The sequence below is a fragment of the Passer domesticus genome, chromosome 2 (genome assembly GCF_036417665.1).
Source record: "Passer domesticus isolate bPasDom1 chromosome 2, bPasDom1.hap1, whole genome shotgun sequence".
Taxonomy (NCBI): Eukaryota; Metazoa; Chordata; class Aves; order Passeriformes; family Passeridae; genus Passer; species Passer domesticus.
The window spans coordinates 11,086-36,644 of record NC_087475.1 but is presented as its reverse complement, the minus strand read 5'-3'; the positions used below and the strand labels follow the sequence as shown (position 1 = coordinate 36,644).

At 49.5% G+C, this 25,559-nt stretch overlaps 4 long non-coding RNA genes across 4 annotated transcripts; all 4 read left to right on the top strand.

Moving 5' to 3' along the window:
• The first annotated feature begins 1,525 nt into the window (after window positions 1–1,525).
• Window positions 1,526–2,257, top strand: LOC135295148 (uncharacterized). The gene is made up of 2 exons (XR_010357167.1): window positions 1,526–1,934; window positions 1,984–2,257. It is a non-coding gene; the product is annotated as an uncharacterized LOC135295148 (long non-coding RNA).
• A 7,808-nt stretch (window positions 2,258–10,065) lies between these two features.
• Window positions 10,066–13,653, top strand: LOC135290730 (uncharacterized). The gene is made up of 4 exons (XR_010353510.1): window positions 10,066–10,274; window positions 11,711–13,123; window positions 13,227–13,268; window positions 13,363–13,653. It is a non-coding gene; the product is annotated as an uncharacterized LOC135290730 (long non-coding RNA).
• A 4,480-nt stretch (window positions 13,654–18,133) lies between these two features.
• LOC135295147 (uncharacterized) lies at window positions 18,134–19,789 on the top strand. The gene is made up of 4 exons (XR_010357166.1): window positions 18,134–18,226; window positions 18,304–19,370; window positions 19,471–19,512; window positions 19,600–19,789. It is a non-coding gene; the product is annotated as an uncharacterized LOC135295147 (long non-coding RNA).
• A 248-nt stretch (window positions 19,790–20,037) lies between these two features.
• Window positions 20,038–23,613, top strand: LOC135295146 (uncharacterized). Its single transcript, XR_010357165.1, has 9 exons — window positions 20,038–21,075; window positions 21,152–21,179; window positions 21,274–21,442; window positions 21,525–21,587; window positions 21,665–22,732; window positions 22,833–22,874; window positions 22,973–23,017; window positions 23,244–23,284; window positions 23,366–23,613. It is a non-coding gene; the product is annotated as an uncharacterized LOC135295146 (long non-coding RNA).
• The last annotated feature ends 1,946 nt before the right edge of the window (window positions 23,614–25,559 follow it).

Sequence of the window (25,559 nt, the reverse complement as noted above, 5' to 3'; positions counted from 1 at the left end):
GGTGGGCTCGGGGTTCTGTGAGGCTTCCCCTCCTGTCCCTCTCTCTACCCGTCCTTCCTCCTGCCCGCATTCCCCTCTGCCCCCCCAAACTCAGCTCCTTCCTGTCCTGTCCCTAGCCCGCTACTTCCTTCTGTTCCCCTTCTCTCTCCCTCCTCTGTCCACGGTCCCTCTTCTCCTTCTCTCGGGATTTCCCTTCCCCTCCCGCTTTCCTCCCCAGTCCGACCTCCCTCCCTACCCTGCTATCGCTCCTCTCTTCCTGTTCCCCCTTTCGTTCTTTCCCCGCGGCCGCGGGGCTCGGGGCGCCGGAGAATAAAGCCCAGAGGGCCGGAGCCCGGCGCCCCTCGGCCCCTGCAGGAGTCCCCGCACGGGGCCGGAGCTCTCGGCGGATCCCCCCGTGCCGCTCAGACACAGCGCCCGACACTGCCGGACCTGCGGCTCTCCCGACATGCCGCTGAGAGCGGCCCCGCTCTGTGCCGAGCCGTCCCTGCCGCTCCCTGTCTCTGCCCCTCGGGGTGACAGCGAGGCTGGGGAGGAACTTCAGCCCTTCTGGGGGCTGCCCCCCCTTTCTTGGTGCGGCGGAGTCCCTTTCTGGGGGGATGTGCGTGTGGAAAGGGCTTGAAGGAAGCGCTGCGCTGCTCTCCAGGGCAGTTTGACTCGTTCGGTGCCTTCTTTGGGGGTGGGGAAAGGGGGGTCAAGACTCGGGGCTCTGATGTCATTTGGGGCACCCCAAGGTCCCGAGGAGAGGGAGCCACACGGCGGTGGGGGAGCAGGTGGGTGGCGAATGAGCGGGGTCATGCTGGGTGCCGTCCTCCAGAGGGACCCAAAGCTGCCACAAAATTCACGGGGAGGGGTGGGTGTAGAATACTAAAACATGACAAGTTTTTCGTGTTTATAGGTATTGCTAAAGAATAGTAATTTGTCTCTAAATTCATTTGGGAAGAATCACAGAGCAGCCCCGAGTGTGAGCTGTGAGGATGATGACTGGGGCTGTTTTAGGGGGAGGGTTTGTGTCAGCTCCCTTTTGCCTGGAGCTGCTGAGTAGAAGGGTTTATGGGGGGCTCCCGGGGGTGTCTCGGGGAAGGACAGTTAGAGCTTCTCCGAGGGTCTCGGGGAGCACCTGGATACGCAATTGGATGCGTGGGGCATTGCTTAAGGGAGGTGGCGAGGGCCAAAGCTTCGTGCTGGGAGGCAGCAGCTGAACAGGTGAGTTCGTGTGGATTTGTAGTGGGGACTTCTTTCCGTTTTCCATTTCATCTTGCCAATCCCTCCCCGGTGCCCCCAGAAAAAAAAAAAGGGGGGGGATTGCGAGGACAATAGAAATATGAAGTGTGGGAGGCAAGTTCTCTTCCATTATTGCCTGTGTTTGAATAGGATGGGATCCCCCTTCACTTGTGGTTTTAGGGTATTGATTTAAGGAATACCTGCTTTTCCCGGGTGTTAGGGGTATCAGAGGGGTGAAAGGGAATCCCTGTGTTCTATTTTAAAGGTTTAAAGGAAAGGGAAGAAATACTGTCATGTTATGGGTTTGATTTGGAGTTTGCCCCCCCCCCCCCATTTTAGTCATCCTAAGGTTTAAATTGAGGGGGCAGCCATGTTGTCCCTCCTTTTAAAGGGTTTGAATTGAGGTAAAAGCCCCCTCTTGCCATCATTTGAAGGATTTCATTTGCGGAAAACCCCTTTTTTCTGCTATTATAGGCTGTTATAGATACAAATTATAATATTGGCTTTTCAGAAATATTAAAATGGATTTTATATGCATGATGTTAAAGTAATTTTGCTATAAAGATATAGTTTGTATTTCTGCTGTTAATTAAGCTTAGACATAATAGTGAAATAGCTATGCTTGTGTTAAAATGCCTGCTTGGGTGGGATAACACCCAATGAACACAGGATGAGGACACCTGCTACAGCTATGCCAACTAACAGCACGCACCGTCTGAACAAAGCATGAAGCAAAGCAAGACTCAAACTGGAAGTGATAAGGAGAAGGAGCCGAAACCACAGCCAAGAAACACATATGCTCTAATAAAGGCAGACCTGAGGAGGGGCCATGTAAAATAGTTCCTGGAAAATATAAACTACTTTATGGATATGCATAAGGACTATTAATATGCAACAGGCTGATGTAAGGGTAAAGGTAGTTGAGGGTATCCCCAAAGGTAAGTGTGGTCTTGGCTGAGAGCCAAGATGCATCCTTTGCTCTATGGTCCTTTTCTCCTATTTTCCTTCATTCAACTTAATAAATTTTTACAGGAGAGTGTATGTGTTTTTCACTTAGGGGATGAAATTGAAGGGGAGAACACATTAATTCGCCCTGGCTGAAGCGGGGTGAGCAGCCCGCGCTGCCTCAGTTTCGGGGTTCAGCTGAAGGAAGCTGCAGCTCTCGCAGCCTTTGCGGGGTTGAACTGGGGCCGTGCCGCTGCCTTTGAGGGCGCTTCTTGCGCCCGCGGCCCGGCCCCGAAGGTTGCGGCGCGGGAGCGCTCCTGGCGCGGCCCGGGCAGTTGCTGCGGTGGGAGGGGAACGCGGCCGGGCTGCCGCGGGAGTGCCGGAGCCGCGCCGGTGCGAGCCGCGCGGAGCCGAGGGGAGCCGTGCCGGGCCGGCGGGCGGCAGAGGCGGCACGGGCGCTGCGCGGGCCCCGGCCGCTGCCGGCCGCTCCGGGCGCGGGGCTCGGGCGCCGCCGGGGCCCCCTGGGCCCGGTGCCGGCCCCGCCGGGCAGGGGCAGCGGGCGGGGCTCTCCCGGCGCGGCGCGGCCCCTGCGTGCCGGAGGAGCCGCCGGAGGAGCCGCGTTCCTGCCGGGAGCCGCGCTCCGTCCGGTACCGGGAGCGCGGGGCCGCCCCCGGGTGCCGAGCGCCGCCTCTCCCGTGTTCTCCGCGGTGCCCCCAGCACCGCCGAGAGGCGCCAGCCCGGGAGCGAGTCCCGCCAAGGGGCGCTGGGGGACGCTTGTGGCTTGTCAGTTTCTGAGCGTGCTTGCCAAAATCACTGAAAGGAGGAGAGGGGGAACAAACGAAGCCCCGACCGCGCAGGCATTTTTGTCTGTGGGCTAGGTTGGTGTTCCTCTGTAAGAGAGGCACAGCTTTAAATAATACCATGGGCGCCTTCTAGAAACAGTGTTCGATGGATTTCGCACTCCGTCGTGAGACCTCCGGGTGTGCGTTTTTTCATTGCAGCGTCCATCCAGCGGCAGGGGCAGAGGGAATTGCGGAGGGGGTGTGGCGAGGGTGTGTTATGGGGTTTTTGGTGGTGGTTTGGTTTTCTGTATCGGAGGAAAGTTGAATAGTTTTAGAAGAAATTACAGTTTTGGCCAAATTTTTCGTTTTGGATAATACATGAGACGTTAGGTAAAATAAGTAAAAAAATAGATCTTTTTCTGTTGTTTGTGTTCAGCAATATAGCTGAGAGAGGATTTGGGTGAAGATGATAAAGGATTTCCTATTATATCACTTTAGGACGTTTTGTTTTCTTATATCGTCGGTTTAATTCTCAAATTAATTTATTTTAATTGTATGTACACATTCATATATACCTGTAGGTAAATATATTTAGTGGCAGTGCTGTTTAATAAACAGTGGCATTTATATATGGTTTTTAGTCCAATTTTTTTTGGTGGTATATAGTGTCCTGTTTTATTTTTTGGTGTTATTTACTACTTGTAGTTTGCTTTTGTGATTTTTTAAATAAGTTTGGTACAGCAGCATTTAATGGTGGAGTTATTTAAGGTATGATACTTTACAGTAAATTTTTATTTCATTCAGTTACATGTGTAGGTTAAATGGGGTTATTGAAGGGTGAGTGGGTTTTGTTGATTTCTTTCGGTGTTTTAGTTTACAGAGTGTTTTTTGGATGGGAATTACAGTTTTTTGAGTTGTTTGGTGTTGCTGGTGGTGTGTTGTTGAGGTGGTAATTGGTATTTGTTGGGGTGTTTTTTAAGAAGAGTTGTTAGAGATGGTGTTCAATAGTTGAAGTCAGGTGTTTAATTGGTTTATGTTTTTTGGCTGTATAGTAGTTATTTTTAATGTGTATTTGAGATTTTTGGGTTTTAGAAATATTTGTTTTGCAGAAAGTTCATGTTTAGAATGTATGAGTTTTCAGGTTATAATAGAATTCTAAAATTTTATTTTTAGTGAGATTTTAAGGTTTTATTGCAGTTAAATTTTGTGAAGTTTTTATTACATTAGTAATAGAAATAGGTTTTGTTTTACATGTTGTGATGAAATCAGTGTGTACTGTGTACCGGTGATCAGGTTTTATACTTGGGTGGATTTGATATGCTTAGGTTAATAATTTGGTATAGTTTATAAGACTTTTTTTTGCTTCTTATTTGGTTAAAGGCAAGGGTTTTTTTAGTTTTATGGGGGTTTTGGCATAGATTTTAGAGGTTTCATTAAAGGTATCGGACGTGGGGTCTTTGTTATTACATTAGGTAGTGTGGTTGTGGGTAATTGGAGGTGGCTTTTTTTTGGTGGAATTTTTTGAGTTTTGTTTTTTAAAATTTCTATATTTGTGTGCTTAGGGCAGTGGTGCTTCTGCTGGAATTCTAACCATCCATTCTTGATTGTGCATTTTAGATGGTCCATTCATGTTATGCCCAGACTCCCTTACAAGTGGGCCAACAGACCCGGTTCATCTCCCCGGTGGGAAGTTAGGAATTAGTACAGGGCTCTGTGATAAAGCCTTGATCTTGTCCATTCGAAGGTGTCACTCCGGTAGCCTTCAGGAACGGGTGAGGAGTTGCCATAAGTCAGGGAGGTAGTGAGGAGGAGCCAGGGTCCACTCAGGTTTCAGCAATGCCACACCAGATCATCGCCTCTTAATCCAGGGGTACCCTGCAAAAACAGCATCCATCTCTGAGCCTTAGTGCTTTGAGGGGACTATCAGAAACCGAGGCGTCCATCTTAGCATCTCTGATCTTAGTGTTTCTCTGCCCGGTGCCGATTCTGTCAAAGCATTGACTTGCGATCTCGGACAGTCATGAGAATCACACCTATTTTTGCAGCATTCAGTTAAATGTCTTTCAAGGTCTTGTTCTGAGCTGTTCTTGACAGCTGTGCACTGCAGCAATCCCTTATAGAGGATTAGGACGTGTACGGAGACTAAGATAGGTAGAGGATTCTGAGCCCTGAGTGAGCGGCTCCTGCCCAAAATTCCAAATGGCGCAAGATTCCACCCAGACTTAAGATGCCTCCACCGCAAACTCAGGCCGCTTTGAAACTCACAAGTGCCTCCTGCAAACTGACACCAGGTACCTGGGCTGGTGAGTTCTGCTGTACATGGAAAAGTCCAGCCCTGTTGTTCAGCTGCCTGTGGCCCCGAAAGTCCAACTGCCTGGTGAAGTTTCACACGCCGCAGGATTACCGCAGATGCCGGATGTCTCCACCGCAAACTAAGGCTGATTTGAGAGTCACAAATGCCTCCTTCAATGTGACACCAAAAACCTGGGCTGGAGAGTTTTGTCTCTCAGGGAAAAGTCCGGCATTGGTCTTCAGCTGCTCGTGGCCCCGAGTGGATGACTGCCTGATCATTTTTCCACAGCGTAAGATTCCACCCAGACTTAAGATGTCTCCACCGCAAACTGAGGCTGCTTTGAGAGTCACAAGTGCCTCCTTCAATATGACACCAGAAACCTGGGCTGCTGACTTTTGTCTCTCAGGGAAAAGTCCTGCTTTGTTGTTCAGCTGCCTGTGGCCCTGAGTGGTCGATTGCCAGCTGATTTTCCACACTTTGCAGGATTCAATCCAGACCCAAGCTGCCACCACCACAAACTGAGGTTGCTTTGAGAGTCCCAAGTGCCTCCTGCAAACTGACACCAGGTACCTGGGCTGCTGAGTTTTGTCTCTCAGGGAAATGTCCAGCCCTCTTGTTCAGCTGCTTGTGGCTCTGAGTGGCCGACTGCCAGCTGATTTTATGCCCTTTGCAGGATTCTATCCAGACCCAAGCTGCCACCACCACAAACTCATGCTGCTTTGAGAGTCACTAGTGCCTCCTGCAAACTGACACCTGGAACCTGGACTGGTGAGTTTTCCCTCTTAAGGTAAACTCCAGCTTCGTTATTCAGCTGCTTGTGGTCCCGAGTGGATGACTGCCTGATGATTTTTCCACAGCGTAAGATTCCACCCAGACTTAAGATGTCTCCACCGCAAACTGAGGCTTCTTTGAGAGTCCCAAATGCCTCCTTCAATGTGACACCAAAAACCTGGACCGGTGAGTTTTGTCTCTCAGGGAAAAGTCTGGCATTGGTCTTCAGCTGCTTGTGGCCCCGAGTGGATGAGTGCCAGCTGTGTTTTGCACAACGCAAGATTCCACCCGGACTCAAGATGTCTCCATCGCAAACTCAGGCTGCCTTGAGAGTCCCAAATGCCTCCTGCAAACTGACACCAGAAACCTGGGCCTGCTGAGTTTTGTCTCTCAGGGAAAAGTCCAGCCCTCTTGTTCAGCTGCCTGTGGCCCTGAGTGGCCGACCGCCAGCTGATTTTCTGCGCTTTGCAGGATTCTATCCAGACTTAAGATGCCCTCACCGCAAACTCATGCTGCTTTGAGAGTCACAAGTGCCTCCTGCAAACTGACACCAGAAACCTGGGCTGCTGACTTTTGTCTCTCAGGGAAAAGCCCGGCATTGGTCTTCAGCTAATGGTGGCCCAGAGTGGATGACTGCCAGCTGCTTTTTCTACAGGGCAAGAATCCACCCAGACATAAGATGCTCCCACCGCAAACTCAGGCTGCTATGAGACTCAAAAGTGCCTCCTGCAAAATGACACCAGGTACCTGGGCGAGTTTTGCTTCTCTTGGAAATGTCCAGCCCTGTTGTTCAGCTACCTGTGGCCCCGAGAGTCCAACTGCCTGGTGAATTTTTGCACGCTGCAGGATTCCCCCCAGATGCCAGATGCCTCCACTGCAAACTCAGGCTGCTTTGAGAGTCCCAAGTGTCCCCTTCAAACTGACACCTGGAACCTCAGCAGGTGAGTTTTGTCTCTCAGGGAAAAGTCTGGCATTGTTCTTCAGCTGCTTGTGGTCCCGAGTGGATGACTGCCTGATGATTTTTGCACAGCACAAGATTCCACCCAGACTTCAGATGCCTCCACCGCAAACTGAGGCTTCTTTGAGAGTCCCAAGTGCCTCCTGGAAACTGACACCAGAAACCTGGGCTGCTGACTTTTGTCTCTCAGGGAAAAGTCCTGCTTTTTTGTTCAGCTGCCTGTGGCCCTGAGCGGCCGACTGCCAGCTGATTTTCCGCACTTTGCAGGATTCCATCCAGACCCAAGCTGCCACCACCGCAAACTGAGGCTGCTTTGAGACTCACAAGCGCCCCCTTGAAACTGACACCTGGAACCTGGACTGGTGAGTTTTCCCTCTTAAGGTAAACTCCAGCTTTATTATTCAGCTGCTTGTGGTCCCGAGTGGATGACTGCCTGATGATTTTTCCACAGCGTAAGATTCCACGCAGACTTAAGATGTCTCCTCCGCAAACTGAGGCTTCTTTGAGAGTCCCAAATGCCTCCTTCAATGTGACACCAAAAACCTGGACCGGTGAGTTTTGTCTCTCACAGAAAAGTCTGGCATTGGTCTTCAGCTGCTCGTGGCCCCAAGTGGATGAGTGCCTGATGATTTTTCCACAGCACAAGATTCCACCCAGACTTAAGATGTCTCCACCGCAATCTCAGCCTGCTTTGATAGTCACAAGTGCCTCCTTCAAACTGACACCAGAAACCTGGGCTAATGACTTTTGTCTCTCAGGGAAAAGCCCGGTATTGGTCTTCAGCTGCTTGTGGCCCCGAGTGGATGACTGCCAGCTGCTTTTTCCACAGCGTAAGATTCCATCCAGACATAAGATGTCTCCACCACAAACTGAGGCTGCTATGAGAGTCCCAAGTGCCTCCTGCAAACTGACACCAGAAACCCGGGCTGGTGAGTTTTGCTTCTCTTGGAAATGTCCAGCCCTGTTGTTCAGCTCCCTGTGGCCCTGAGAGTCCAACTGCCTGGTGAATTTTTGCACACTGCAGGATTCCCCCCAGATGCCAGATGTCTCCACCGCAAACTCAGGCTGCTTTGAGAATCCCAAGTGCCTCTTTCAATGTTATACAAAAAACCTGGGCTGGTGAGTTTTGTCTCTCAGGGAAAAGTCCAGCTTTGATGTTCAACTGCTTGTGGTCCCCAGTGGATGAGCGTCAGCTGATTTTTGCACACCGCAAGATTCCACCCTGACTTAAGATACCTCCACACCAAACTCATGCTGCTATGAGAGTCCCAAGTGCCTCCTGCAAACTGACACCATAAACCTGGGCTGCTGACTTTTGTCTCTCAGGGAAAAGTCCGGCATTGGTCTTCAGCTGCTCGTGGTCCCGAGTGGATGACTGCCTGATCATTTTTCCACAGCACAAGATTCCACCCGGACCTAAGATGTCTCCACCGCAAACTGAGGCTGCTTTGAGAGTCCCAAGTGCCTCCTGCAAACTGACACCAGAAACCTGGGCTGCTGACTTTTGTCTCTCAGGGAAAAGTCCTGCTTTGTTTTTCAGCTGCCTGTGGCCCTGAGTGGCCGACTGCCAGCTGATTTTCCGCACTTTGCAGGATTCTATCCGGACCCAAGCTGCCACCACCGCAAAGTGAGGCTGCTTTGAGAGTCACAAGTGCCTCCTGCAAACTGACACCAGAAACCTGGGCTGCTGACTTTTGTCTCTCAGGGCAAAGTCCAGCATTGGTCTTCAGCTGCTCGTGGCCCCGAGTGGATGAGTGCCAGCTGATTTTTTCCAGAGCAAGATTCCACCCGGACTTAAGATGTCTCCGCCGCAAACTGAGGCTGCTTTGAGCGTCCCAAATGCCTCCTTCAATGTGACACCAGAAACCTGGGCTGCTGAGTTTTGTCTCTCAGGGAAAAGTCCAGCCCTGTTCTTCAGGGACCTGTGGCCTGAGATTCCAACTGCCTGGTGAAGTTTCGCACGCCGCAGGATTCTCCACAGATGCCAGATGCGTACATCACAAACTCAAGCTGCTTTGAGAGTCCCAAGTGCCCCCTTCAAACTGACACCTGGAACCTGGGTGGGTGACTTTTCTTTATCGGGTGCAACTTCAGCATTTTTGTTTAGCTGCCTGTGACTCCGAGTGGCCAACTGCCTGATCATTTTCTGCAATTTGCAGGATTCTATCCAGACCCAAGATACCATCACCGTGAACTCTGGCTGCTTTCAGAGTCTGAAGTGCCTGTTGCAGACTAACTGCTGAATCCTGGGATGCTGGGTTTTGTTTGTCAGGGAGAAGTCCGGCATTGGTCTTCAGCTTCTTGTGGCCCCGAGTGGATGAGTGCCAGCTGATTTTTCCAGAGTGCAAGATTCCACCAGATTTAAGATGCCACCGCCACAAACTCAGGCTGCTTTGAGAGTCCCAAGTGCCTCCTCCACGCTGGCACCAGGAGCCTGCTCATTTATTTGCTATTATTTCAGTTTCAGTGGAGGCCACTACCTATTTTCTGATTTTAAAGGATATTTTTTTGAAGCAAGTTCTGTGATTTTCAGCCTTTTAAGCATTATCTGCATTTCAGGGCACCTCTTTCTGTTCCTTAGGGTCGAGTATCTCAGAGAAGGGCCTGTCCTGCTTATGGTTATCCTTATGCTACCCAGGCGACTATCATTTTTGTAATTTTTGTTTATAATGTAGATGGCCTTCATTAGAGGTCTCAAGGAGAGTTAGGTCATTCATATCATTAGTAGTGTCCTCCATCTTATTTAGTTACATGTAAGGCACCGGTTAGTACTCAGCAAGAACTAATTACATAAGTTAATAGCAAATTACCTAATTTATCTGATCCTGCTACCTGAACACAGAGTTCCGTTTCTTACCCGCGTCTGCCGCTTCAGTCCAAGGTGCTGTAGCAAAAAGGAAAACGTTTGCTTTTCTCTGAAGAGTTTTCTCCTGTGGCAAGCCCTTTACCCCCTCAAACTGAAGTCAGAAGGGCCAAACAGCTGCAGCTGCTCTGAAGCCTTTTATACCCGGTAGGATTTGCCTCCTCCCTTTTCTCGGGCACCGTGGCAACGAGAGGCGGGCCCCATCAGGGGTATATTAACCCCAGGCTTTGCTAAGGGGCTTCATTCCCTCCTTGGGATTTGCTCAGGTAACATCTCTCCTTTCATTTCAGCAAAGAGGCTCTTTCGGCTTATATTAGGTTGTTTTCAGCAGGTGCTTTTGGGCACACAAAGCAACACAAGCTTTGAAGATTCTATGCAGAAAACAGCATGGAGTAGAGGGAATATTTAAGTTCAGGATTTTGGGTTGTGAGTTCAGAGGCAGTAAGTTGCTTTTGTAATTTCTGATTTTGTTCTTGTTTTTTGGTTTTGTTTTGGTTTGGGTTTGTTTTTTGTTTTGTTTTTTTTTGTTTTGTTTTGTTTTTCGTTTGTTTTGTTTTTCGTTTGTTTTGTTTTTCGTTTGTTTTGTTTTTCGTTTGTTTTGTTTTTCGTTTGTTTTGTTTTTCGTTTGTTTTGTTTTTCGTTTGTTTTGTTTTTCGTTTGTTTTGTTTTTCGTTTGTTTTGTTTTTCGTTTGTTTTGTTTTTCGTTTGTTTTGTTTTTCGTTTGTTTTGTTTTTCGTTTGTTTTGTTTTTCGTTTGTTTTGTTTTTCGTTTGTTTTGGTTTTCGTTTGTTTTGGTTTTCGTTTGTTTTGGTTTTCGTTTGTTTTGGTTTTCGTTTGTTTTGGTTTTCGTTTGTTTTGGTTTTCGTTTGTTTTGGTTTTCGTTTGTTTTGGTTTTCGTTTGTTTTGGTTTTCGTTTGTTTTGGTTTTCGTTTGTTTTGGTTTTCGTTTGTTTTGGTTTTCGTTTGTTTTGGTTTTCGTTTGTTTTGGTTTTCGTTTGTTTTGGTTTTCGTTTGTTTTGGTTTTCGTTTGTTTTGGTTTTCGTTTGTTTTGGTTTTCGTTTGTTTTGGTTTTCGTTTGTTTTGGTTTTCGTTTGTTTTGGTTTTCGTTTGTTTTGGTTTTCGTTTGTTTTGGTTTTCGTTTGTTTTGGTTTTCGTTTGTTTTGGTTTTCGTTTGTTTTGGTTTTCGTTTGTTTTGGTTTTCGTTTGTTTTGGTTTTCGTTTGTTTTGGTTTTCGTTTGTTTTGGTTTTCGTTTGTTTTGGTTTTCGTTTGTTTTGGTTTTCGTTTGTTTTGGTTTTCGTTTGTTTTGGTTTTCGTTTGTTTTGGTTTTCGTTTGTTTTGGTTTTCGTTTGTTTTGGTTTTCGTTTGTTTTGGTTTTCGTTTGTTTTGGTTTTCGTTTGTTTTGGTTTTCGTTTGTTTTGGGGTTTTTTTGGTTTTCGTTTGTTTTGTTTTGGGGTTTTTTTGGTTTTGGTTTTTGTTTTGGGGTGTTTTTTTTGTTTCTGTTTTGTTTTTTTTTGTTGTTGTTGTTTTTTTGTTTTAGCAGAAATGCAGATTCCTGAGGTTTTAGATTGTGTCCAGTAGGGCCTTTTTTTCAGCAGATTCATAACCTTCCAAAAGGCATTTGATCTGTGTCCAAGATACTATTTGAGATTGAGGCTTCAAATGAGTTAAGTATTGTGATTAGGAGAAGGAGCATGAAGAGTTTATAATAACTCCCGTTAGGAGTTATCGTGGGTGATTTTGAAGGCACCAGCGTGAGAAACTTGAGCACCCCCAAGGTTTTTCTCTAGCACAGCAGAGGCATTCCCATGCCTTAGAGCAAATGAGCTCATTCACCGCAGTCAGCAAAACGCTACATAACTGTGTTTGTCTCTAACTCAGGTGCTACTCAGAATAACAGCCACACCCTCGGACACAGGATGAAGACGACACCTCGAGGACCCGGGCACCTTCAGGAGAGGGCGAGCAGCCGACTTGCTGGGCTTTGGCTCGCATAACACAAAACTCATACGTTGTTTTCGGTTTACTTTATCCTAGCCAACTCCAAGGTTAACAGGCGAGCATGGCAGACGTGCTCCGAGGTGTACTCATTTCAGGCCCAGGTAGACTGACGTCACCGGTCATCTGCAGCCTACAGCATTCATAAGAGACCCAGGCATCACCAGGAGAACGGAGAGCAGCACAACCATCGGGTTTCGGCCGACGGGCCGCCGAGACGATGCAGCGACGTCCGGTTTTCTTTCTCCCAACAGACTAGGAGACAGCAGCCCAGTGATAGCAGGAACCTCTCAGACAGCCCGGCGGCCTTCCTTCGCACCTGACGTGGATTCTCATTCCCGGACATCCAGAAGATAAGTCGAGGGCCGTGACTCACAGAGAGGCTGGAAGGGGGCCGCCGCGTCAGGTCCCACCGGGAGGGATTTTTGAGTCAGCATTGGAGCTGAGGATATCCAGGATATGTCATCTGAAGACCACATGAAAGCAAAGCATCACTTTTGAACCCAGCGCCGAGACGCACAGGGCAGAGCAGTTCCGGCACGTGTCGTGTCGCATGGGTATTGTGCTTTGTGTGTCGTTTGGCTGTCTCTTGTCTTTTCCCTTAGCACTTTGAGATGCCTATCAGAAACCCCGGCATCCTTTTCAGCATCTCCGATCTCTGCATTTCTTGGTCTGGCACCAGTAGGACTTTTGACTCAGGAGCTCAGACTGGCATCAGAACCGCACCTCTCTTTAGAAGCATCCAGTCAGATGTCTTTGACGACGGACAGCTGCGCCCCGCAAGGATCCATTATTGCGGATTAGGACTCGTAAGAACGTGAGGATAGCTAGAGGATTCTGACCGTAGGATTCTCAGACATCCATCTTTGCAGTTCTTAGAAATCATTCAGTTAGCATCTTCTTCCTCCAGGGTTCTCTGAGCCTCTTCAGCTTGCCATCGGTCTCACCTCAGTAATTTCATTTTGCGTTCTCTCAGTCCTTGCCGTCATTCCTCTTGCCAAGTGACTTCTGTCCCTGTCGCGTCCCCTTTGTTTGTCATGTCCTGTCCTGTGTCACAGGTGTCTGCACATATTTGTGTCGGAGCTGCTCTGCCCCGCCGCATAGTCCAGCGCCATAGGACAAATCCCGGGGCCTTGAAATTTGTAGTGCGGGGTGTAGTTGGATTCTAGATGGTATTCCTAGATGTGCAAACAAGATGTTTGGAGGTGTGAAGTTATCCTGCAGCCCTTTCACTTTTGTCCTGAATTTCTTTCAGATGCAGACCGATAAAATCCATAGCAGAGCACCACATCCCAGGTGAGCGGGTTCCCCCGAGCAGGTCAGTCCCTGTTTGTCTCTGCAGGGGGAGCGTAAGTGGTGACTTTGTGTTACAGCTTTGTTCTTTTTTCTTTCATTTTAGGAAATAAAGCCTTCTAGCAGCAGTCAAGGCAAGGTGGTCAAGGTGAGCAGTGACTAGTGGACAGAAGTTGTTGTTATTGCTGAAATCTCAATTTCTGGTGTAACTCTAAGCACGCATGTTTGTTTGTGTGCTTTAGGCAATCCATTTGGAGTACACATAACTCCCCATCAGACACTGGCTGACGGACTGTGATTGTTGTTTTTTGGAGCCCCGTGGAAGTATTACAGGACTCGGTGATGAAGCCTCTGCCTTTTCGATTTAAAGGAGTCACCCGGAGAGACTTTGGCAACGCCGAGGAGTCGCGGCGAGTCGGGAATAGGGAGGAGGAGCGGGGGTCCACTCCGGTTTCAGCGACGCCGCATCACCTTCTCTCCTCTCAAGCGAGGCGAACCCCGCGACGACAGCGTCAGCCTCCGAGCGCAGCCAAATCGTCCAGCCCAAGGAGGCGGGCATCGTTAGGAGAACGGTGAGTAGCAGAATTGTTGGATTTTGGCCGATGTGCTGCCATGATAGAGCATTGATGTCTGGTTTTCTTTAATGTAGTTGACTAAGAGACAACAGCCAGGCGACAGCAGGAACTTCCCAGACGGCGAGGCGGCCTTCTTTCGCACCCGACTCAGACCGGCATCCGCAGATAAGTCGAGGGCTACGACACAGAGAGGGGATGATAGCGGGGTGCTGGGTCGGGACTCACAGGGAGGGATTTTTGAGTCAGCTTTGGAGATGGGGACGTCCAGGAAGCGGCCCCTTAGGCCACACAAAAGCCAAGTGTCATTTTTGATCCCAGCGCTGAGGTGCTCAGGGCAGAGCAGTCCCGGAGCGTATCGTGTCACTTGTCTATCGTGCGTTCTGTGTTTGGCTTTCTCAGGTCTTTTACCTTAACCCTTTGAGGGGCCTATCAGAAACCCTGGCATCATTCTTAGCATCTGCGATCTCTGCATTTCTTGGTCTGGCACCAATGCTGTAGGACTTTGGACTCAGGAGCTCAGACAGGCATCAGCATTGCACCTCTCTTTAGAAGCATCCAGTTCAGATGTCTTTGAAGGTCTCATTCCGAGCCATACGGACAGCCGCGCCTCGCAAGGATCCATTATCACGGATTAGAACTCGAAAGAATGCGAGGATAGGTGGGGGGATTCTGACCGTAGGATTCGCAGACATCCATCTTTGTAATTCTTAGCAGAAATCATTCTCTTAGAAAAATCTTCCTCCAGGGTTCTCTGAGCCTCATGGGCTCACCATCGGTCTCATCTCAGTAATTTCATTTTGCATTCTCTCAGTCCTTGCAGTCATTCCTCATGTCAAGAGATTTCTGTCCCTGTTTTGTCCCCATTTTTTGTCCTGTCCTGTGTCACAGGTGTCCGCACATATTTGTGCCGGAGCTGCTCCGCCCTGCCGCATAGCCTGGTGTAATAGACAAATTCTGGGGGCTTGAAATTTGTAGTGTGGGGTGTAGTTGGAGTCCGGATGGTATTCCTAGGTTGACCAAGATGTCTGGAGCTGTGAAGTTGTCCTGCAGCCCATTGACTTTTGTCCTAACTTTCTCTCAGATGCAGACCGATAAAATCCATGGCGGAGCGCCCCATCCCAGGTGAGCGGGTTCACCCGAGCAGGTCAGTCCCTGCAGTTTGTCTCTGCAGGGGGAGTGTAAATGGTGACTCTGTTACAGCATTTTTGTTTTTCTTTATTTTAGGAAGTAAAGGCATATAGCAACAGTCAAGTTCAAGTGGGCAGAAGCAGTTGTTATTGCAGGGGTCTCAATTTCTGGTGCAACTCTAAGCCTTTGTTCTCGTTTGTGTGCCTTAGGTAATCCACTCAAGTTCTGCTAAGCCCCTGTCACCAAGCCACTGATGGACCAAGTTTGCTGCTCTTGTGAGCCCTGTGGAGGTATTGCAGGACTCTGTCATGAAGCCTTGAAATTGTCTATTTAAAGGTCCCTTCTGGATAGCCCTCAGGCATGGCTGAGGAGTCACGGTGAGTCCGGGAGGTATTGAGGGGGAGGGAGGGTCCACTCAGTTCTCAGCAGTGCCACATCACCTCATCTCGCCTTTACCCAGGTGTAGCCTGAGACATCGGCGTTGGCCTGAGAGCACTTCTGAAGCGTGCGGCCCGAGGAGCCGGTCATTCACAGGAGGCGGTGAGTAGCAGAATTGTCGGATTTTAGTCGACGTGCTGCTAAGATGCCGCACTGATGTCTGGTTTTCTTCCTCTTGACAGACTAGGAGGCAGCCGCCCCGTGACAGCAGGAACCTCCCAGACAGCCCGGCGGCCTTCCTTTGCACCCGATGCGGATTCTCATTCTCAGATATGCAAGAGATAAGTTGAGGGCTGTGAGTCACAGAGGGGATGCAGACGGAAGGGGGCTGCTGTGTCAGGACTCACCGGGAGGGATTTTTGAGTCAGCTTTGGAGCTGAGGATATCTAGAAAATGTTGTCTTAAGACCACACAAAAGCCAAGTGTCATTTTTGATCCCGGCGCTGAGGTGCGCAGGGCAGAGCAGTGCCGGTGTGTGTTGTGTCAGTTGTGTGTCGTGCCTTATGTGTCGTTTGGCTGTCTCATGTCTTTGACCTTAACCCTTTGAGAGGCCTCTCGGAAACCCTGGCATCATTCTTAGCATCTGCGATCTCTGCATTTCTTGGCTTGGCACCAATGCCATAGGACTTTGGACTCAGGAGCTGAGACAGGCATCAGAGTTGCACCTCTCTTTAGAAGCATCCAGTTCAGATGTCTTTGCAGGTCTCATTCCGAGCCATACGGACAGCTGCGCCTCGCAAGGATCCATTATTGCAGATTAGGTCTCATAAGAACGTGAGGATAGGTGGAGGATTCTGACCGTAGGATTCTCAGACGTCCATCCTTACAGTTCTTAGGAATCATTCAGTTAGTATCTTCTTCCTCCAGGGTTTTCTGAGCCTCATCAGCTCACCTCAGTCATCTAATCTTCCATTCTCTCGGTCCTTGCAGTCATTCTTCTTGCCGATAGATTTCTGTCCCTGTTGTGTCCCTGTTGTTTGTCCTGTCCCGTGTCACAGGTGTCCGCACATATTTGTGCCGGAGCTGCTCCGCCCTGCCGCATAGCCTGCTGCAATAGGACAAGTCCCAAGAATTTGTAATTTGTAATGTGGGATGTAGTTGGAATCTAGATGGTATTTCTAGATTGACCCAAGATGTCTGGAGCTGTGAAGGTATCCTACAGCCCATTGACTTTTGTCCTAACTTTCTTTCAGATGCAGATGGATAAAATCCATAGCAGAGCAGGCCATCCCAGGTGAGCGGGTTCACCCGAGCAGGTCAGTCCCTGCAGTTTGTCTCTGCAGGGGGAGTGTAAATGGTGACTCTGTTACAGCATTTTTGTTTTTCTTTATTTTAGGAAGTAAAGGCATATAGCAACAGTCAAGTTCAAGTGGGCAAGGTGAGCAGTGGGCAGAAGCAGTTGTTATTGCAGGGGTCTCAATTTCTGGTGCAACTCTAAGCCTCTGTTCTCGTTTGTGTGCCTTAGGTAATCAACTCAAGTTATGTCAAGCCCCCATCACCAACCGGCCGACGGACCAATTTTGTTGCTCTTGTGGGCCCTGTGGAGGTATTGCAGCACCCTGTGATGAAGCCTTGAAATTGTCTATTTAAAGGTCCCTTCTGGATAACCCTCAGGCATGGCTGAGGAGTCACGGTGAGTCCGGGAGGTATTGAGGAGGAGGGAGGGTCCACTCAATTCTCAGCAGTGCCACGTCACCTCGTCTCCCCTTTACCCAGGCGTAGCCAGACACGGCCGCGTCGGTCTCGGAGCACTTCTGAAGCGTGCGGCCCGAGGAGCCGGTCATCCTTAGGAGGTGGTGAGTAGCAGAATTTTTGGTTTTTGGTCAATATGCTGCTTAGATGATGCACTGATGTCTGGTTTCCTTTATCTTGACAGACTAGGACACAGCAGCCTGGTGACAGCAGAAACCTCCCAGACAGCCTGGTGGTCTTCCTTTGCACCTGATGTGGATTCTCATTCCTGGACAGCCAGGAGATAAGTCGAGGGCATGCATCTTTGTAGTTCTTGGAAGAAATCATTCTCTTAGCAGATACTTCCTCCAGAGTTCTCTGAGCCTCATCGGCTCACCATCGGTCTCACCTCAGTCATCTAATCTTGCGTTCTCTCGGTCCTTGCGGTCATTCTTCTTGCCAAGACATTTGTCCCTGTTGTGTCCCCATTGTTTGTCCTGTTCCGTGTCACTGGTGTCTGCACACGTTTGTGCCGGAGCTGCTCTGCCCTGCTGCGTAGCCTGGTGTAATAGCACAAATCCTGGGAACTTGAAATTTGTAGTGTGGGGTGTAGTTGGATTCTAGATGGTATTTGTAGATGGACACAAGATGTCTGGAGCTGTGGAGTTATACTGCAGCCCTTTGACATTTGTCCTGACTTTCTTTCAGATGCAGACGGATAAAATCCATAGCAGAGCACCCCATCCCAGGTGAGTGGGTTGCCCTGAGCAGGTCAGTCACAGTGTTGTAGGCCTGTGTGTTTGTCTGTGCAGGGGGAGTATAAATGGTGACTCTGTTACAGCGCTGTTCTTTGTTTTTATATTTAGGAAGTAAAGCCGGATATCAGCAGTCAAGGTGAGCGGTGACTAGTGGACAGAAGCTGTTGTTATTGCTGAGATCTCAATTTCTGGTGCAACTCTATGCCTTCACTCTTGTGTGCTTTAGGCAATCCATTCAGAGTATGCCAAGCCCCCATCCGCAACCGGCCGATGGACCGGGTGTGCTGCTCTTGTGAGCCCTGTGGAGGTATTGCAGGACTCTGTGATGAAGCCCTGAACCTTTCTGTTTAAAGGTACAATCCGGCTGGCCTTTGGCAGCTGCCGAGGAGTTGCGGTGAGTCGGGGAATAGGGAGGAGCGAGGGTCCGCTCAGGTTTCAGCAATGCCCCATCTCCCCGTCTCCCCTTAAAACAGGCACGCCCAACCGTGATGGCATCGGCCTCCAAGCGTTGCTGAAGCTAATGGCATTAGGAGACGGTGAGTAGCGGAAGAGTTGGGTTTTGGGCAATGTGCTGGTAAGACCATACACTGATGTTTTGTTTTCTTTGATGTAGCTATGAGCCAGCAGCCCTGTGACAGCAGGAACTTCCCAGATGACAAGGCGGCCTTCTTTTGCACCTGATGCAGATTGTCATCCCCAGATATCTGAGAGATAAGTCGAGGGCTACAACTCCTCGAGGGGGTGAATGTGGGGTGCTGGGTTGGGACTCGCCGGGAGGGGTTTTTGAGTCAGCTTTGGGGCTGAGGCTATCCAAGAAGTGTCCCCTTAGGCCACATAACGGGAAAGTGTCACTTTTGATCCCGGTGCTGAGGTGCGCAGGGCAGAGCAGTCCCGGAGTGTATCGTGTCACTTGTCTAATGTGCCTTGTGTTGTTTATATGTCTCATGTCTTACGTGTTCTACTTTAGCCCTTTGAGGGGCCTATCAGAAACCCTGGCATCATTCTTAGCATCTGTGCTCTCTGCATTTCCTGGTCTGGCACCAATGCCACAGGACTTTTGACTCAGGAGCTCGGACAGGCATCAGAATTGCACCTCTCTATCAAAGACATCTGACTGGATGCTTCTAAGGTCTTGTTCTGAGCTGTATGGACAGCTGTGCATCGCAAGGATCCCTTATTGCGGATTAGGGCTTGTAAGAATGTGAGGATAGGTAGAGGATTCTGACCGTAGGATTCACAGGCATCCATCTTTGCAGTTCTTAGAAGGAACCATTCTCTTAGCAGATACTTCTTCCAGAGTTCTCTGAGCCTCATCGGCTTACCATTGGTCTCACCTCGGTCCTCTCATTTTGCACTCTCTCGGTCCTTGCAGTCATTCCTCTTACCAAGAGATTTCTGTCCCTGTTGTGTCCCCATTGTTTGTCCTGTTGCGTGTCACGGGTGTCTGCACACGTTTGTGCCGGGTTTGCTCTGCCCTGCCGCGTAGCCTGGTGTAATAGGACACATCCTGGGGGCTTGAAATTTGTAGTGTGGGGTGTAGTTGGATTCTAGATGGTATTCTTAGGTTGACCCTAGGAAGTTGTCTGGAGCTGTGGAGTTATCCTGCAGCCCTTTGAACTTTGTCCTGACTCTGTTTCAGATGCAGACGGATAAAATCCATGGCAGAACTCCCTATCCCAGGTGAGTGGGTTCCCCCGAGCAGATCATTCCCTGTTTGTCTCTGCAGGGGGAGTGTAAATGGTGACTCTGTTACAGCATTGTTCTTTTTGTTTATTTTTAGGAAGTAAAGCCATCTAGCAGCAGTCAAGGTGAGGTGGTCAAGGTGAGCAGTGGTTAGAAGCAGCAGTTATTGCTCCAGTCTCAAGTTGTTGTGCAACTCTAAGCCTCTGTTCTTGTTTGTGTGCATTAGGCAATCTACTCAGGTTATGCCAAGCCCCTGTCACCAACCTGCTGATGGACCATGTTTGCTGCTCTCATGAGCCCTGTGGAGGTATTGCAAGACTGTCATGAAGCCTTGAAGTTGTCTGTTTAAAGGTCCCTTCTGGGTAGCCCTCAGGAATGGCCAAGGAGTTGTGGTGAGTTGGGGAGGTATCGAGGAGGAGCCAGGGTCCACTCAATTCTCTGTTGTGCTACGTCACCTCATCTCCCCTTTACCCAGGCGTACCCAGCGACGACGGTGTCGGTCTCAGAGCACGGCCGAAGCGTGCGGCCCGAGGACCCGGTCCTTCTTAGGAGGCGGTGAGTAGCAGAATTGTTGGGTTTTGGTCGATATGCTGCTAAGATGATGCACTGATGTCTGGTTTCCTTTATCTTGACAGACTAGGTGACAGCAGCCTGGTGACAGCAGGAACCTCCCAGACAGCCTGGTGGTCTTCCTTTGCACCTGATGTGGATTCTTATTCCTGGATAGCTAAGAGATAAGTTGAGGGCTATGACTCACAGAGGGGATGGAAGGGGGCTGCTGTGTCAGGACTCACCAGGTGGGATTTTTGAGTCAGCTTTGGAGCTGAGGATATCCAGGAAATGTTGTCTTGAGGCCACACAAAAGCAAAGTGTCATTTTTGATCCCGGCGCTGAGGTGCGCAGGGCAGAGCAGTCCCGGTGTGTGTTGTGTCACGTGGCTATTGTGCATTATGTGTTATTTAATGTCTTTTCCCCTAGCCCTTTGAGGGGCCTAACAGAAACCCTGGCATCATTCTTAGCGTCTGTGATCTCTGCATTTCTTGGCCTGGCACCAATGCAATAGGACTTTTGGCTCAGGAGCGCAGACAGGCATCAGAATTACATTTCTCTTTAGGAGCATCCAGTCAGATGTCTTGTAAGGTCTTGTTCTGAGCTGTATGTACATTGCAAGGATCCATTATGGCAGATTAGGGCTTGTATGAATGCAAAGATAGGTAGAGGATGCTGACCGTAGGATTCTCAGACATCCATCTTTGTAGTTCTTGGAATAAACCATTGTCTTAGCAGGTTCTTCCTCCAGGGTTCTGTGAGCCTCATCAGCTCGCCATCGGTCTCACCTCGGTCATCTAATCTTGCGTTCTCTCAGTCCTTGCAGTCATTCCTCTTGCCATGAGATTTCTGTCCCTGTTGCGTCCCCTTTGTTTGTCACGTCCTGTCCCGTGTCACGGGTGTCTGCACGTATTTGTGCCGGAGCTGCTCTGCCCTGCCGCGTAGCCTGGTGTAATAGGACGCATCCTGGGGGCTTGAAATTTGTAATGTGGGGTGTAGTTGGATTCTAGATGGGATTTGTAGATGGACACAAGGTGCCTGGAGCAGTGAAGTTATCCTGCAGCCCTTTGACTTTTGTCCTTTCTTTCAGATCCAGGCGGATGAAATCCGTGGCAGAGCACCCCATCCTGGCTGAGGGGCTTCCTCCGAGCAGGTCAGTCACCGTTTGTCTCTGCAGGGGAAGTGTAGATGGTGACTCTTACAGCACTGTTCTTTGGTTTTGTTTTTAGGAAGTAAAGCTGGATATCAGCAGTCAAGGTGAGCGGTGACCAGTGGACAGAAGCAGTTGTTATTGCTGGGGTCTCAGTTTCTGGTGCAACTCTAAGCCTTCTGTTTTGTTTGTGTGCTTTAGGCAATCCATTTGGAGTAGGCCGAGCCCCCCCACCCCCCAACCGGCCGATGGATCGGGTTTACTGCTCTTGTGAGCCCTGTGCAGGTATTGCAGGACTCTGTGATGAAGCCCTGAACATTTGTTTAAAGGTGCCATCCGGCTGGCCTTTGGCAGCTGCCGAGGAGTTGCGGTGAGTCGGGGAACAGGGAGGAGGAGCGAGGGTCCGCTCAGATTCCAGCAATGCCACATCTCCCCGTCTCCCCTTAAAACAGGCACACCCTGCCATGATGGCATCGGCCTCCAAGCGTTGCTGAAGCTAATGGCATTAGGAGACGGTGAGTAGCGGAAGAGTTGGGTTTTGGGCAATGTGCTGGTAAGACCATACACTGATGTTTTGTTTTCTTTGATGTAGCTATGAGGCAGCAGCCCAGTGACAGCGAGAACTTCCCAGATGGCAAGGCGGCCTTCTTTTGCGCCTGATGCAGATTGTCATCCCCAGATGTCTGAGAGATAAGTCGAGGGCTACAACTCCTCGAGGGGGTGAATGTGGGGTGCTGGGTTGGGACTCGCCGGGAGGGGTTTTTGAGTCAGCTTTGGGGCTGAGGCTATCCAAGTAGTGTCCCCTTAGGCCACATAACGGGAAAGTGTCACTTTTGATCCCGGTGCTGAGGTGCGCAGGGCAGAGCAGTTCCAGTGTGTATCGTGTCACTTGTCTAACGTGCCTGGTGTTTATATGTCGCATGTCGTGCATCGTCTACCTTAGCCCTTTGAGGGGCTCATCAGAAACCCTGGCATCATTCTTAGCGTCTGTGATCTCTGCATTTCCTGGTCTGGCACCAATGCCACAGGACTTTTGACTCAGGAGCTCAGACAGGCATCAGAATTGCATTTCTCTTTAGGAGCATCCAGTCAGATGTCTTTGCAGGTCTTGTTCTGAGCAGTATTTACCTTGCAAGGATCCATTATGGCAGATTAGGGCTTGTAAGAATGCAAAGATAGGTAGAGGATGCTGACCGTCGGTTTCTCAGACGTCCATCTTTGCAGTTCTTTGACGAAATCATTCTCTTAGGAGATACTTCCTCCATGGTTGTCTGAGCCTCATCACCTCACTGTCAATCTCACCTCAGTCATTTCATTTTCCATTCTCTCAGTCCTTGCAGTCATTCTTCTTGTCAAGAGATAGTAGTCCCTGTTGTGTCCTCATTGTTTGTCCTCTGTTTGACCCTGTCCCGTGTCACGGGCGTCCGCACACGTTTGTGCCGGAGCTGCTCTGCCCTGCCGCGTAGCCTGGTGTAATAGGACACATCCTGGGGGCTTGAAATTTGTAGTGTGGGGTGTAGTTGGATTCTAGATGGTATTCCTAGGTTGACCCTAGGAAGTTGTCTGGAGCTGTGAAGTTATCCTGCAGCCCTTTGAACTTTGTCCTGACTCTGTTTCAGATGCAGACGGATAAAATCCATGGCAGAACTCCCCATCCCAGGTGAGTGGGTTCCCCCGAGCAGATCAGTCCCTGTTTGTCTCTGCAGGGGGAGTGTAAATGGTGACTCTGTTACAGCATTGTTCTTTTTGTTTATTTTTAGGAAGTAAAGCCATCTAGCAGCAGTCAAGGCGAAGTGGTTGAGGTGAGGAGTGACCAGTGGACAGAAGCACTTGCTATTGCTGGGGTCTCAATTTCTGGTGCAACTCTAAGCATCCACTGTTTTTTGTTGGTTTTTTTTAGGCAGTCCACTTTCAATCCATGCCAGCTGAGGATGCCCGATGCCAGGTGGGTGCAAGCTTATGGTGTACTTGTGGATTATTTGTCAGGTTAGGGAGGTTAGGCAAAGAAACAAAGCAAGAGCATGCTTTTTTGCTTTGTTTCTTTGCCGGTTCCATCACTGCCCTTGGTGTGCCAAGGAACAGACGTGAGGCGGTGAGTCTGTTTAGGGAGGGTGACTCATAGAGGAGCATTATGCAGAAGCACGCTAAGCGTGTACCTTTTCGTTTTGCAGGTACCTTCCAGGCAGACTCTGGAGTCAAATCAAGATTTGAGGTGAGCCGGGGCAGTGGTGTGGAGGAGTCCCGGGGATTATTGTTTTTGAGGGCAATAGTCACATTTTCTGTTTTGTCTTAGGTACCGCGAGGAGCTTCGTGGGCAAAGTTTGGAGAGAGCACCACCGAAGCACACGAGACCGTCTCAACGTCCACGTCCCACCGGGGATGGATTTTGTCAGCTTGTCTTCCAAAAGCTAAGTGTTGGGGTCCATAGTTGGGAGAAGGGGAAAAACCTTTACTATCACAGGAGGCCATGTGATGTTAGCTTAGCGGAGCAATCTGTAGCGTAACAGGTCCCTCAGATGTAAGGGGAGAGGGTTTCTCCTCGGCCTCACCGGAGCCTTTGCCGGGCAGGGCAGTTCCGACCCGTCTCCACGTTCTCGCGGACTTTGCATCGTCAGCCTCCTTCGACCCTCGACATCGTCGTGGATCTTTCTCCCGAGGAGCTCGCCTTCGGGTCCGGAGCTATAGCCACCATCACCCGGCAGTCTTTGCTTCCTTCTCTAGGCCCACCGAGCCTCTCGAGCATCCTCTTAACTGCTTTGGCACTAACTTCTTTTAAGGAGTTGCATTTCATCGTCACACGCTATTGCCATAGGACTCGCTTTACTTTGGCATCTTTGGCCTCTGGCTCATCTTGCGCTAGGAATCTTGAGTCCATAGGGTGAAACTGCTAGGCAGTTTCCACCTGTGTCTGTGTTATGTCACCTGTGTCTGTGTTACGTTGTCTACGTTACGGTGTCTGCGTTATGTAGTCTGTGTCCATCCTCTTCCGTGTCGTAGGCCTTTGTTACATCTCGACGCCGTATCGGCCTCATTCCGTGCCGTATCGGCCATATTTTACTCGCGTTCCTTCCCGGACATCGCTTATTCTGCCATCTCTCTTTTGAGACACAAAGTACATAAGAGGTTCTCATCAGTCTTCCGTCTCAGCTGCGGTAGTGCCTTTTTCTTCCTGTGCTATTCTCTTGGCCTTCTATAGGGAGTGTCTTACACCCTCCTCATGTGACTGCCATAGTTCTGTAGGTTCCATCTTCTCAAAGGGTACGGTGCTCAAGAATTCATCTTCCAGAGAGTTATCCGAAGTCCTGGTTTACATTGTATGTGCTTATGTTGTATGTACCTATGTTGGCTTATATTGTATGTAATTATATTGTATGAATCTATGTTGGCTTATATTGTATGTAATTATATTGTATGAATCTATGTTGGTTTATATTGTATGTGCTTATATTGTATGAATCTATGTTGGCATATATTTGCATGTACTTGTATGGTATGTAAATCTGTTGGCTTATATTGTGCGTACTTGTATGGTATGTAATTCTGTTGGCTTATATTGTGCGTACTTGTATGGTATGTAATTCTATTGGCTCATATTGTGCGTACTTATATTGCGCCACTTACGGTCGGAGCTGCCCTGCCCTGGCACGTAGTCACAGTTAGGTAGAACAGTTATAAAAACTTTACCATTCATCTATCTTCTATGGGATTTTGGGTAGAAAACTTAGGGGCCCGGAGCAGGGACAAGTCCTAGCCGTCAGCCACTCGTTGACCACCTCCCGTTGTCTCACAGGTCCCCGAGGCGACCGATTTTTCCCGGAATCTACCATTTGACGTGAAGGAGCGGCAGCCAGATGACGCGTCGAAGCACGTTCAGGGTTTCAAGTAGGGCTGCAGCGAGCGTGTAAGTCGAAGAGCGTGCGAGTCTGCGTGAGCGACCGTCTGCGTCCGCTTGTCTGTGCCTGTGCGAGTGTATGCTGACCAGATCTAACCTTGTGCGTGTGACATTTGCCTTTCAGGTTTTGCAACACATTTTAAAATTTAGAATAAAAAATCCCCAGCCGGGGGTTTTTATTTTCCCCCCCCCGGCTGGGTTTTTTTTTCCTCGGTCCCGGCCGGTCCACGAGGCGACGTTCATTGCCAAAGTTTGGGGGCGGACCGTCCCGGGACCGGGGTTTTTGTCAGGCAGGTGGATTTTTTTTGGAGGTTCCCGGGAACCACGTTCCTGAGGAGCAGCCCGAATGCATGCTGGGGGTCAGCAGGGCTGTTGAGATGTGAGCGAGGGTGGGTTTGTGTGTAAGCTGAAGGAGATCTGTGGGTGCGTGTGTTGATGACCGGTTCTAACCTTGTGTGTATGACTTTTTCCTTTCAGGTTTTTCAACACATTTTAAAATTTAGAATAAAAAATCCCCAGCCGGGGGGTTTTTTTTTTTTTTCCCCCCGGCTGGGTTTTTTTTTCCTCGGTCCCGGCCGGTCCGCGAGGCGACGTT